This window comes from Pristiophorus japonicus, chromosome 11, assembly GCF_044704955.1.
Source record: "Pristiophorus japonicus isolate sPriJap1 chromosome 11, sPriJap1.hap1, whole genome shotgun sequence".
Lineage (NCBI taxonomy): Eukaryota > Metazoa > Chordata > Chondrichthyes > Pristiophoridae > Pristiophorus > Pristiophorus japonicus.
Window position 1 is genome coordinate 22,294,280 of NC_091987.1, and position 14,671 is coordinate 22,308,950.

Below are 14,671 nucleotides of genomic sequence, written 5' to 3' on the forward strand. Positions count from 1 at the left end.
CTTAACCAGATGCATGGAACAGACTTCCTGTTGTGACTCTCCCCTCCCTCTCATATATTGCAGCCTCTTGCACAGTGGTTCTCCTCCTCCCCTACAACCCTCCGAGATCTCTGTACTCCCTCCAATTCTGGCCTCTTAAGCACCCCTGATTTTAATTGCTCCACCATTGGTGGCTGTGCCTTCAGCCCTAAGCTCTGGAATTCCCTCCCTGAACTTCCCCACCTCTACAGCTCTCCTCCTTTAAGGCGCTCCTTGAAAACCTACCTTTTTGACCAAGCTTTTGGCCAACTGTCCTAACATCTCTTTATGTGGCTTGGTGTCAAATTTTGTTGGATGAGGAGAGATTGAGTAGATTGGGCCTATACTCTGGAGTTTATGAATGTGCATGAAACTCAAAAAGTTAGTATGCAGGTACGACAAGTAATCAGGAAGGCTAATGGGAATGTTGGCCTTTATTGCAAGGGGGATAGAGTATAAAAGCAGAGAAGTCCTGCTACAACTGTACAGGATATTGGTGAGGCCACACCAAGGGCTAGAAGTAAAATTGTTGGTCATAGCGGTATTTTTCCACCAAAAATACCGCTATGATTCCGAGGCCGAACATTCGAGATAAAATGCGCCCAGCGGTAAAAAATCTGCATTGCACAAGGATTCGTGGCGCAAATCGCGAATTTTCTGCAACTTTTCTCCGTGGCCGATACGGCTGCGAGTTGGGCCGAGGGAAGGGGGAAAACACCAAAAAAAATTCCAAAAAATAAAAAAAATCACAAAACATTCACAAGACTCTTTTCTATCGAATCGCTGCAAAAGATTTAAAAAATAAAAACTTTAACTTACCTTTTTTGTTTAAAAACCGCCGACGCAAAACTTCAGCGAATTTCCCGCCACACCGTTTTCCACCAAAAATGGCGTAAATATCGCCGAAAAACCGGGAACGAGGTTGGGGAATTTCCAGCCCCTAGAGTGCTGCGTACAGTTTTGGTCTCCTTATTTAAGGAGGGATATATTTGCATTTGAGGCAGTTCAGAGAAGGATCACTAGGTTAATTCCTGAGATGAAGGGGTTGACTTATAGGTTGAGCAGGTTGGGCCTCTACTCGTTGGAGTTTAGAAGAATGAGAGGTGATCTTATTGAAACATATAAGATACTGAAGGGGCTCGACAAGGTGGATGCAGAGAGGATGTTTCCACTCGTAGGGGAATCTAGAACTAGGGGACATAGTTTAAGATAAGGAGTCGCCCATTTTGAACTGCGATTAGGAGAAATTTCTTCTCTCAATCTGTGGAATTCTCTGCCCCAGAGAGCTGTGGAGGCTGGGTCTTTAAATATATTTAAGGGGAACGGACAGGAAGCTGAGCCCACTAATCAGATCAGCCATGATCTAACTAAATGGCGGAGCAGGCTCGACGGGCCAATAGCCTACCCCTGCTCCTATTTCTTACGTTTTTATGTTTAGAAGAATGAAAGGTGATTTCATTGAAACACATAAGATTATGAGGGGAATTGACAGGATAAATCCTGAGAGATTTTTTCCACTAGCTGGAGAGTCAAGAACTAGGGGGCATAGTCTCAGGATAAGTGGGCGGCTTTTTAAGGCTGAGACGAGGAGGAATTTCTTCACTCAGACGGTTGTGAATCTTTGGAATTCTCTTTCCCAGAAGGCCGTGGATGCTCAGTCGTTGCGTATATTCAAGGCTGAGATAGATAGGTTTTTGGGCACGAAGGGAATCAAGGGATACGGGCATAAAGCAGGAAAGTGGAGTCGAGGTCGAAGATCAGCCATGATCTTATTGAATGGTGGAACAGGCTCGAGGGGCCGAATGGCCTACTCCTGCTCCTATTTCTTATGTTCTTATAACTCTCCAGTGAAGCATCTTGGGATGTTTTACTATGTTAAAGGCGCTATATAAATGCAAGTTGTTACTGCAGACACTACAAGACAGTAATCCTGCACTGTAGTGGAATACAGAAGAGAGAGGTTTGATTATTAAATAATAGATTGTGCTGTATAACTGAGTTTACAGTTTACACCCCTTGTTCTGCATCTGATGATTTCCTCCACGAAGCAGCAAGCTGTGAGAGGCATGTCAGCCCAAACTCCTGTCACACAGCAGCATTGAGGTCGTGGAGCAGACCGTTTTCTGGGCTACACATTGTTTAAGAGACAAGCACTGAAGAAAGTCAGTGCAAAGTATTTAAGATAAAGTGGTGTGATTGTTCCATCACTGTAACACAGTGAGAGCTCTTGTCCTCTGACTGTTGAGGGATTGGGTGTCAGTGTATTTGCACAGTGCCCTTTTGCCTCTGCTACCTTTTGTGAAACCAGCCTGGGCTGGTGAAACATAGTATTTGTGTTTGTTCCAGTTGTGTAAGTGTCTCCAGGCCTCCAGGCCAGGATCTGTCCAAGTCAGCATGGATTTATGAAAGGGAAATCATTCTTGACAAAATTTCTAGAATTTTTTGAGGATGTGACTGGTAGAGTGGACAAGGGAGAACCAGTGGATGTGGTGTATTTGGACTTTCAAAAGGCTTTTGACAAGATCCCACACAAGAGATTAGTGTGCAAAATTAAAGCACATGGTATTGGGGGTAATGTATTGATGTGGATAGAGAACTGGGTGGCAGACAGGAAGCAGACAGTCAGAATAAATGGATCCTTTTCAGAATGGCAGGCAGTGACTTAGTGGGGTGTTGCAGGGCTCAGTGCTGGGACCCCAGCTATTTACAATATACATCAATGATTTAAATGAAGGAATTGAGTGTAATATCTCCAAGTTTGCAGATGATACTGGCGGTGTGAGCAGTGAGGAGGATGCTGAGAGGCTGCAGGGTGATTTGGACAGGTTAGGTGAGTGGGCAAATGCATGGCAGATGCAGTGTAATATGGATAAATGTGAGGTTATCCACTTTGGGGGCAAAAACATGAAGGCAGAATATTTTATCTGAATGGTGGCAGTTTAGGAAAAGAGGAGGTGCAACGAGATCTGGGTGTCATGGTACATCAGTCATTGAAAGTTGGCATGCAGGTACAGCAAGCGGTGAAGAAGGCAAATGGCATGTTGGCCTTCATAGCGAGGGGATTTGAGTATAGGAGCAGGGAGGTCTTACTGCAGTTGTACAGGACCTTGGTGAGGCCTCACCTGGAATATTGTGTTCAGTTTTGGTCTCCTAATCTGAGGAAGGATGTTCTTGCTATTGAGGGAGTGCAGCGAAGGTTCACCAGACTGATTCCCGGGATGGCAGGACTGACATATGAGGAGAGACTGGATCGACTGGACCTGCATTCACTGGAGTTTAGAAGAATGAGAGGGGATCTCATGGAAACATATAAAATTCTGATGGCGCTGGACAGGTTAGATGCAGGAAGAATGTTCCCGATACTGGGAAAGTCCAGAACCAGGAGTCTAAGGATAAGGGGTAAGCCATTTAGAACCGAGATGAGGAGAAACTTCTTCGCTCAGAGAGTTGTTAACCTGTGGAATTCTCTACCGCAGAAAGTTGTTGAGGCTAGTTTGTTAGATATATTCAAGAGGGAGTTAGATATGGCCCTTACGGCTAAAGGGATCAAGGGGTATGGAGAGAAAGCAGGAAAGGGGTACTGAGGTAAATGATCAGCCATGATCTTATTGAATGGTGAGGCAGGTTCGAAGGGCACCTATTTTCTATGTTTCTATCCAAGGTCGTCCCATCCTCTGTCCCATCCTCTGTCCTCAAACTACAGTAGGTAGACGACGCTTGTGTCTGCACAAACTCAGAGCCCGAACTCCAAGCCAACACCTTCAGCGAGGCGTTCGAGAGCATGGGCCTTACGCTAAACATCCGTAAGACAAAGGTCCTCTACCAACCTGGTTACACCACACAGCACTGCCCCCTGATTATCAAAATCCACAACGAAGTCTTGGACAAAGTGGACCATTTTCCATACCTTGGGAGTCTACTGTCAGCAAGGGCAGACATTGATGACGAGGCCAACTCCACCTTTAGTGCGCCAGCGCAGCCTTTGGTCGCCTGAGGAAGAGAGTGTTTGAAGACTCAAATCCGGCAGTAGTGATACCAGCTCTCAGAGCTGTGGAGTATATACAGCAGACACCTCAAAGCGCTGGAGAAGTACCATCAGTTCTGCCTCTGCAAGCTCCTGCAAATCCATTGGCAGGATAGACGCACCAACCTCAATGTTCTCGCTCAGGCCAACATCCCCAGCATCGAAGCACTGACCACGCTCAATCAGCTCTGTTGGGCAGGCCATATCGTCTGCATGCCCAACACGAGACTCCCAAAGCAAGCGCTCTACTTGGAGCCTTGACACGACAAGCGAGCCCCAGGTGGGCAGATGAAATGCTTCAAGGACACCCTCAAAGCCTCCTTCACAAAGTGCAACATCCCCACCGACACCTGGGAATCTCTAGCCAAAGACCGCCCGAAGTGGAGGAAAAGCATTTGGGAGGGCATTGAGCACCTCGAGTCCCATCGCCGAGAGCAAGCTGAAGCCAAGCACAGACAGCGGAAGATGCGTGCGTCAACCCACCTCAACCATCCTTTCCTTCAACCACTGTCTGCCCCACCTGTAACAGAGACTGTAGGTCCCGCATTAGATTCCTCAGTCACCTGAGAACTCACTGTTGGAGTGGAAGCAAGTCATCCTCGACTCCGAGGGACTGCCGATGATGATGAAGTGTTTTACAAAGTGTTACAAAGTATTTACCGTACAAGAACAGACTATTCGGCACAAGTCCGTGTCGGTGTTTATGCTCCACACAAGCCTCTCCTCCCACTCCTCTTCATCTAACCCCTTCAACATATCCTTCTATACCTTTCTCCCTCATGTGCTTAGCTAGCTTCCTCTTAAATGCATCATTTGGACCAACCCAGTTCCTAGTGGGCCTGGGCCAACAACACAAAATTCAACATTATTATTTGATTCAGAGTCAGCACTAGAGTGACCAGTGTGGGAAATGGAACATCTAAGAGGAGTGTCGCAGAGCTTGGGTTGGAGCAGTGGAGAGGGTGTTTTGACTGCTCTCCCTGACCTGGGAGTACTTGATACTGACACCCAGAACTCTGTAAAAAGTGTTCCATTTTCCTCATCGCAATGAACACAAATAATTTGAAACTAAAAAGGTTCCCCAGAATTTCCCCAGTCAAGTGAAGTTCTGTCGACAGGGTTTCTGTCCCAGTACCTGGGGCCAGAATTGCTGCCTGCTCAGGTAATTGCAGAATTATTCTTGCTGCTGTGTCACTGTGAGCCCCAAGCAGCCAGTGCTCTGGAGCAGGCAAGTCTGACTAGAAACTTTTTTTTTGCTTTGATTGCTTGAGAGACTTTGGCAGAATTCCAAGTGTTGGGGAATGAAGCTGTGGTTAGTGACAGCCTTGTGATCTATGCCAGGGAGCTGAAAATGTGTGAGGCTGACAATTCCAGTAGTTTTGACATCAGTTTGGTTACTTTGTTTGATGAAAGCTTCAGTAATTCTTCACACAGAAAGTCAGAAATGATTGGAGGAGAATTTAAAGATGAGACAGGTTTCTGAATTGCATTTTGATTTTCAGTTTGCTCATTCAGACTTACAAATTGGAGCAAAAAGTCGTGCCTGCTGGAAATGAACCAAGTGCTTCAAGGTTAGGTTGTGTCCTTTGGTGAAATATGGAAGCACCCATTTAAAAAGGTCAAAATGCTTGTGATGGAGGGAGCAGTGAACCTTCATTCATGACTGATTCTCTACATCTCAGAGCTGGCTGAAGCCAGATCCACGGTATGCATCGTCTGAGCAGCGCGTAGACCGCCAGTAGGCTCCTTTCTCACACAGAAAGTTCCAGTCTCTCCCTCTGCAGAAACAGAAATGACACTGTTTATACGACAAGTATTTCAGTTCCGTGCTTTTCAAACTTTTCTAATGGAGGACCCCTGCAAATATTGACACATTTCCTGGGACCCTTTGTAAATATTGACACACTCCTTGTGATCCCCTGTCCTAACCACTGAAACCATATTACCCAAAGGAAACCGTGCGGAAAACGTTTCTTATTAGAATACACCAACAGAAATAACAAGGCTAGTAAATTAACAAATGTGGAAAATGATCTGGAATACAAAATTGTCAATGGACTGTGTTTGTCGCGCAGCCTCAGATAGGTGGAAATGCGATGTCCTCGTATACCCCGGGGATCCTATTCATACTTCCCCTGAGCAGCAGTTCCGAGGTTAAAAAACATTGATTTTAGATTAAAATTCTTCCCCTGTCCCCATAATAATATCCTCACATTATAATTTCAGTACTTTTGCTGATTACCAAAATAGCTCGTGTTCTTTTGGCCTGGCACATTGACAGAAAGCAATGCTCCAGAGCAATGAGCTGAGAAGCAGTAAAAACAACAGACTATAGTTGAGCTGTTGATGAAGCATGCACCTGGACACACATCTGGGCACACATCTGGGCACGCATTTGGACAAGCACCTTGACATACATCTGAGGCCACGATCTTACCAATCGCAGAATGTTCCAGCACGTAAACAAACAGACCTTTAGTCCCATAAGGTGCCAGTGATTTTTCTCTGCGTGAGCCACCCAGTCTGATCCTCTCTGGTTTGCTCTCCATACTGTTGAATCTTCCTGTATACCAAGCACCTATCTAATTCTCTTAAAGGAATTTATCGACTCTGTTTCAATGATTTGACAAAGAATTCCACATTCTAAACATCTTATATGTAAATATTTTCTTCTGAACACCCTGTAATTCTTTTTGTGATAATCTTAAATTTATGGTCGCTCATCGTCATCGTTCAGACCAGTGGAAACAATCTCTCTCCAATTACTTTATAACCATTCATAGTCTCAAAGACCTCTATCAATAACAACAACTTGCACTTAGATAGAGCTTTTAACATAAAGAACACCCAAAGCACTTCACCGAACATATCAAAGGTTATCCATTAACCTTCAAAGTGATAGTGTAAAGTGCCCTAACTTCTCAAGCCTCTCTTTGACAATAGCCCTTCAGCCCCTAGTAAATGGGGGAACAGTAGCATAGTGGTTCTGTTACTGGACCAGTAATCCAGAGGCCTGGACTAATGATCCAGAGACGCCAGTTCAAATCCCACCATGGCAGCTGGGGAATTTAAATTCAGGTAATGAAATAAATCTGGAATAAAAAGCTAGTATCAGTAATGGTGACCATGAAACTACCGGATTTAAGCGACTCCAGACCCACTGCAATCTGGTTGACTCATAACTGTCCTCTGAAATTGTGGCTCACCACTGCCTTCTCACGGGTAATCAGGGATGGGCAATAAATGCTGGTCTTGCCAGCGACACCCACATGCTGTGAATGAATAAAAAAAATGTATATAGCACCATATAAAAGTTACTTTTATATCCTCTTATAATCGGGTGCTGAAAACTAGCTGTACTCCAACTGCAATCTAACTGAGGTCTCCTACAATTTCAACATTACCTTGTTTTTTGTACCACCGTCCATCTCTCTGCCCATGTGGTCACATTCTCCTCAGTTTCACCTGTCATTATTTTTTCCGTTAGTTTCTTATATGGCACCTTATTAAAAGCTTTTTGAAAATCCACATACACCACATCCATTTCCTTTATTTACTGTCATCGTTATTTTTTCAAAGGATTCAATAAGGTTGGTCAATATTAACGTGACTTTTAGAAATTCACACCAACTGGCCCCAATTAACTCATTTCGGCAGGTGCTCAGTAATTCTATTCTGGATTGTGTACCAGTCATTTATCAACAGCTGAAGACTAACTGCTTTATAATTTCCTGGAACAAAAACAGAAAATGCTGGAAAAACTCAGCAGGTTAGTCAGCATCTGTGGAGAGGACAGTCTGTTCTCTCCCCAGATGCTGTTACCAACATCTTCTGTTTTTGTTTCAGTTTTTGGCATCTGTAGTTTTTTATAAACTATAATTTCCCGACTTACCTCTGTTTCATTAGTCACATTAGTCACTCTCAGTCTTCTGGCAAACTTTTCCTTTTCACAGAACTTTGCAAATTATAGTCAAAGTCTCCACTATTTTTTCCCTTAATCACCTCAGAGGTAAACCATCAAATTCTACATAGAAATATATATAATTTTTATTCATTCATGGGATGTGGGCGTCACTGGCAAGGCCGGCATTTATTGCCCGCCCCTGATTACACTTGATAAGGACGTGGTGAGCCGCCTTCTTGAACCGCTGCAGTCCGTGTGGTGAAGGTGCTCCCACAGTGCTGTTAGGGAGGGAGTTCCAGGACTTTGACCCAGCGACGATGAAGCAACAGCGATATATTTACAAGTCAGGATAGTATGTAACTTGGAGGGGAGCTTGCAGGTGATGGAGTTCCCAAGCGGTTACTGCCCTTGTCCTTGTAGGTGATAGAGGTCGCGGGTTTGTGAGGTGCTGTCGAAGAAGCTGTGGCGAGTTGCTTCAGTACAACTTGTACAATGGTACAACTGCAGCCACGGTGCGCTGATGGTGAAGGGAGTGAATGTTGAAGGTGGTGGATGGGGTGCCAATCAAGCGGGTTGCTTTGTCCTGGATGGTGTCGAGCTTCTTGAGTGTTGTTGGAGCTGCGCTCATTCAGGCAGTGGAGAGTATTCCATCATGCTCCTGACTTGTGCCTTGTAGATGGTGGAAAGGCTTTGGGGAGTCAGGAGGTAAGACACTCACCGCAGAATACCCAGCCTCTGACCTGCTCTTGTTGCCATGGTATTTATGTGGCTGGTCCAGTTAAGTTTCTGGTCAATGGTGACCCCCAGGATGTTGATGGTGGGGGATTCAGCGATGGTAAATCCATTGAATGTCAAGGGGAGGTGGTTAGACTCTTGCTTGATGGAGATAGTCATTGCCAGGCACTTGTGTGGTGCGAATGTTACTTGCCACTTATCAGCCCAAGCTTGAATGTTGTCCAGGTCTTGCTGCAGCGGGCATGGACTGTTTCATTATCTGAGGAGTTGCGAATGGAACTGAACACTGCAATCATCAGCGAACATCCCCACTTCTAACCTTATGATGGAGGGAAGGTCATTGATGAAGCAGCTGAAGATGGTTGGGCCTAGGACACTGCCCTGAGGAACTCCTGCAGCGATGTTCTGGGGCCGTGATGATTGGCCTCAAACAACCACAAACTCACACGGTCAAACGCTGCCGTGATGTCAAGGGCAATCACTCTCACCTCACCTCTGCAGTGCAGCTCTTTTGTCCATGTTTGGACCAAGGCTGTAATGAGGTCTGGAGCCGAGTGGTCCTGGTGGAACCCAAACTGAGTATCGGTGAGCAGGTTATTGGTGAGTAAGTGCCGCTTGATAGCACTGTTGATGACACCTTCCATCACTTTGCTGATGATTGAGAGTAGACTGATGGTGGCAATAATTGGCCGGATTGGATTTGTCCTGCTTTTTATGGACAGAACATACCTGGGCAATTTTCCACATTGTCGGGTAGATGCCAGTATTGTAGTTGTAATGGAACAGCTTGGCTAGAGGCGCGATTAGTTCTGGAGCTCAAGTCTTCAGTACAATAGCCAGGATGTTGCCGGGGCCCATAGCATATATACATCGAAGTCTATGTAATTCTATCTCCCTCAGGTTTGAGTAAATTGAGTCCCATATCCCTTTGAATAATGCTCTGAACTAACTGCTCTGCACGCACCTCTGGTGATTCTATAATTATCGTATCTACCTTCTCTGAAAACTTTCCTAAGTACTTCCATAAACCTTTCGCTCTTCACTGTAAGTCTGTCTCTGTTATCTCTTAGAAGCCCTACTATTCTGATTGTCTATGGAAAGCCCATAATGTTTTTAACTTTTTTTTCATATTTTCTCTTAATCTTTCCTTTTTGTGGCTTTCCTATATTATTTCTATTTGTTCTGGCTTTCATTTTTGTAATTGTTTATTTCAAATTTGATGTAATCTCCCTATTTATCCACAGAACTTGACACATTGGCCTAGAAATTCATTAAACCCGTGCATTTTAGAAGTGTAAAACAGTCGCCTCAACGTCCAATATTGGTAGTGGCCATTGCTCACAGTGCAGAAAAAACCCTTTCTCACCACAAATATTTTCTGTATCTCAGTTTATTTTTTGATAATTAAAAGTTTTATAGTTATAACTCTACTGTTAATACTCGATTCTCTGATTTCTTTACAATTTTCATACTCTGTTTCCTTTCCAATGTTTTTCACTGAAAAGGTGGTGGAAATGTGGAACGTTAGCTCCCAAATGGCTGTGGTTGCTGGGAAAATTAACATTTTCAAGACTGATTTTTGTTAGTAACAGGTACCAAGGGATATGAAGAAAATGTGGGTAAATGGAGTTGAAATTTAGATCAGTCATGATCTAATAAAATGGCAGAACAATCTCAAGGGGCTGTATGGCCTACTCCTGTTCCTATGTTTGGCAGTCAATAATATATTCCCACTACTGTGACAGATCCCTTGGTTTCCTCAGAGCACTCCAAAGGGATTCTGTTGAGACCACTGCTCTATTTACATCTTATGCTCCACTGCTATCATATTGTTTCTAATTAATACAACTACCTGTACCTCCTTTTTACTTTCATTATCTACTTTACTCAATGACTTGAGTTCCCAATTTTGTTCCATATTCTTTGTGCATTAATATACACGCAATTTACTTTGGCATTGTTATTTCCCCCTTTTCACATCCTGATTTCTTCCTGTTTACAATCTTATCCTCTATAATCTCATTCAACCTTTCTGCCTTCCTATTCACTATACCCCTTAAGCTTACTTCCCTTTCAAGCTCTCTTTTTTATACCTCCTTCCTGCCATATTAGTCTAAAGCCTCTCCCCACAGGTCTCGCCAATATCTCTGCAAGGATATTAATCCGAAATCTGTTCAAGCGCAGGTCATTCTGTTGACATAGTTCATTTCCCAATACGCCAAGAATCTCAGGCCTTCCTATCCTACACCATGCCTCTTGCTACACATTTACCTTCCTAATATGGTTGATCCTCCTCTGTTTAGCATGTTGTTAATCCTGAGATCTTCTGTGCTGTAGATTCTATGTATGTAATATGTAATCATAGAATCTTACAGCTTAGATAGAGGTTCTTTGAAAGAGCTGTCCCATTTAGTCCCACATCTCAGCCTTTTCCCCATAACCCTGCAAATTAATTCTCTTCAAGTACATGTCCAATTGACTTTTGAAAATTCCCATGGAATCTGTTTCCATCACCCTTTCAGGTAGTGTGTTCCTGATCATAACTACCCTCTGTGTGAAAAAAATTCTCCTAATTTCTCTTCTAGTTCTTTTGCCAATTATTTTACATCTATGATCACTGGTTACTGACCCACTTTCCAGAGAATCATAGAATCATAGAAATTTACAGCACGGAAGGAGGCCATTTCGTCCCATCGTGTCCGTGCCAGCCGACCAAGAGCTATCCAGCCTAATCCCACTTTCCAGCTCTTGGTCCATAGCCCTGTAGACTACAGCACTTCAAGTGCACATCCAAGTATCTTTTAAATGTGGTGAGGGTTTCTGTCTCTACCACTCTTTCAGATAGTGAGTTCCAGACACCCACCACCCTCTGGTTGAAGAAATTTCCCCTCATATCTCCTCTAAACCTCCCCCCAATTACTTTAAATCTATGCCCCCTGGTTGTTGACCCCGCTGATTAGGGAAACAGGTCCTTCCTATCCACTCTATCCAGGCCCCTCATAATTTTATATACCTCAATCAGGTCTCCTCTCAGCCTCCTCTGTTCCAAAGAAAACAGACCCAGTATCTCCAATCTTTCCTCATAGCCAAAAGTCTCCAGTCCAGGCAACAGTCTTCCTCTGTGCCCTTTCCAGTGCAATCACATCTTTCCTGTAATGTGGTGACCAGAGGAAACAGTTTCTCCCTCCTTGCTCTGTCAAAACCCCTGATAATTTTGAATACCTCTATTAAATCTCCCCTTAACCTTCTCTGCTCGAAGGAGAACAATTCCAGCTTCTCCAATCTCTCCACATAACTGAAGTCCCTGATATCATCCTGGTAAATCTCTTCTGTACTCTGTCCAAGACCAAAACAACCTTCCTGAAGTGTGGTGCCTAGAGTTGAACAAAATACTCCAGCTGAGGCTTAACCAGTGATTTGTAAAGGTTTAGCATGACTTCTTTGTTTTTGTATTCAATACCCCTATTTACAAAGCCAAATACCCCTTACGCATTCTCAAAAGCCTTATCAACATGCCCTGCCACCCTCAAAGATTTGTGAATATGCACCTCTATACAAGCTATGCAAAAACATTTCTCTTCCTCTCCTCTCTGGTTCTTTTGCCAATAATCTTAAATCTGTGACCTTTGGTTATCGACCCTCCCATCAATGGAAACAGTTTCTCCTCATTTAAAAGATAATTTTGAAAACCTCTATTAGGTCTCCCCTTAACTGCTCTGCTCTAAGGATAATAGATTACTACTTTTGAAGTCCTGCTTCTTAACCTAATTTCTAACTCCTGGAACTGTCTTTTTAGAACCGGAATCCTATTATTTCTATGTCATTGTGACTTGTACCTCCTTTTCCAAGAGCTTCTGCAACTACTCTGTTGTGTCCATTATCCTGGTAGCTGGGAACACGTCATTTGTTAGTCACACTTCTGGTCAGAGAAGCAACTGTCTACTCCTCTCACTGTCGAATCTCCCACTGCCCTGTGTTTTAGCACTATAATTCTCACACTTGTGTAACCACTTGTGCTGTGATATTGTTCAGTCCTTCCCTCTGAGCCACCGTTCTTGTCTGTATCACAGATACCCAGCAGTTTCAGACCCCCCTGGAGATTCCTGCACTGTATTTACCTGTGTCCAACTCCCAGTCCCCCGGGAAAGGGTCATGCATTCCCTTCCCTTGCCTCACTATTCCTCTCCAGCCGTGAAGTGACCACTTCCCACAGTGTGCGCAGTGTGTAGTGCAGAGTGTCTCTAGTTGTTTCTCAATTAGCTGCTTGGTCTTATACCCAGTCTCAGTGCTAATCCCCTGTGGCTCAGTGAATAGCACTCTCGCTGCTGAGTCAGATGGTCATGGGTTCAAGTCCCACTCCAGAGTCCTGAGCACATAATCTATGTGACACTCCAATGCAGTACTGAGGGAGTGCTGTGCTGTCTTTCGGATGAGATGTTAAATCAAGACCCCATCTGCTCTCTCAGGTGGACGTGAAAGAAGAGCAGGGGAGTCCTGCCCAACATAAATGGTTACTGCACAAGATGAAAGTTCGCGGGGTTGGGGGTAATATATTAGCATGGATAGAGGATTGGCTAACAGAAAACAGAGAATCAGGATAAATGGGTAATTTTCCGGTTGGCAATCAGTAACTAGTGGGGTGCCGCAGGGGTCAGTGCTGGGGCCCCAACTATTTACTGTCTATATTAATGTCTTGGATGAAGGGACCGAGTTTAATGTAGCCAAGTTTGCTGATGATACAAAGATGGGTGGGAAAGCAAGTTGTGAAGAGGACACAAAAAATCTGCAAAGGGATATAGACAGGCTAAGTGAGTGGGCAAACATTTGGCAGATGGAGTATAATGTGGGAAAATGTGAGGTTATCTACTTTTAGCAGAAAAAATAAAAAAGCAAATTATTATTTAAATGGGGAAAAATTACAAAATGCTGCAGTACAGAGAGACCTGGGGGCCCTTGTGCATGAAACACAAAAAGTTAGTATGCAGGTACAGCAAGTAATCAGGAAGGCAAATGGAATGTTGGCCTTTATTGCAAGGGGGATAGAGTATAAAAGCAGAGAAGTCCTGTTAAAACTGTACAGGGTATTGGTGAGGCCACACCTAGAGTACTACGTACAGTTTTGGTCTCCTTATTTAAGGAGGGATATCCTTGAATTTGAGGCAGTTCATAGAAGGTTCACACGATTGATTCCTGAGATGAAGAGGTTGACTTATGAAGAAAGGTTGAGCAGGTTGGGCCTGTACTCATTGGAGTTCAGAAGAATGAGAGGTGATTTTATTGAGACATATAAGATAATGAGGGGACTCGACAAGATAGATGCAGAGAGGATGTTTCCACTCATGGGGGAATCTAGAACTAGGGGGCATAGTTTTAGAATAAGGGGTCGTCCATTTAAAACTGAGATGAAGAGGAATTTCTTCTCTTAGAGAGTTGTAAATCTGTGGAATTCTTGGCCCCAGAGAGCTGTGGAGGCTGGGTCATTGAATATATTTAAGGCAGAGATAGATAGATTTTTGAGCGATAAGGGAGTAAAGGGTTATGGGGAGTGGGCAGGGAAGTGGAGCTGAGCCCATGAACAGATCAGCCATGATCTTATTGAATGCCAGCTCAAGCGGCCAAATGACCTACTATTGATTACTGTACATTTCATTTCTTGACCTCAGCTCCTCCAGAAAATACTTAATGCATCTAGAAACATCCCAGAATATTCCCCAGAACTGCCAATCACCACAGACAAGCCAACAAACTCTGCCAATTATAAGTACATCATTGAATGTGTAACAATCTCTTTTGAACCCAAGTAAAGTAGCATCATGATTTCATGAGGATGTGTCAGTATTGCAATATTTACCTCTGTGGATTATACATCACACAACACAGAGTCATGCTGGGCTTCAATTCAACATATAGACGATGGCAGAATTTACAAGTGATTTATGAAGTTATGAGCACACTCTAATTAAGCCAGTTACACTGCACAATTTCTGTCA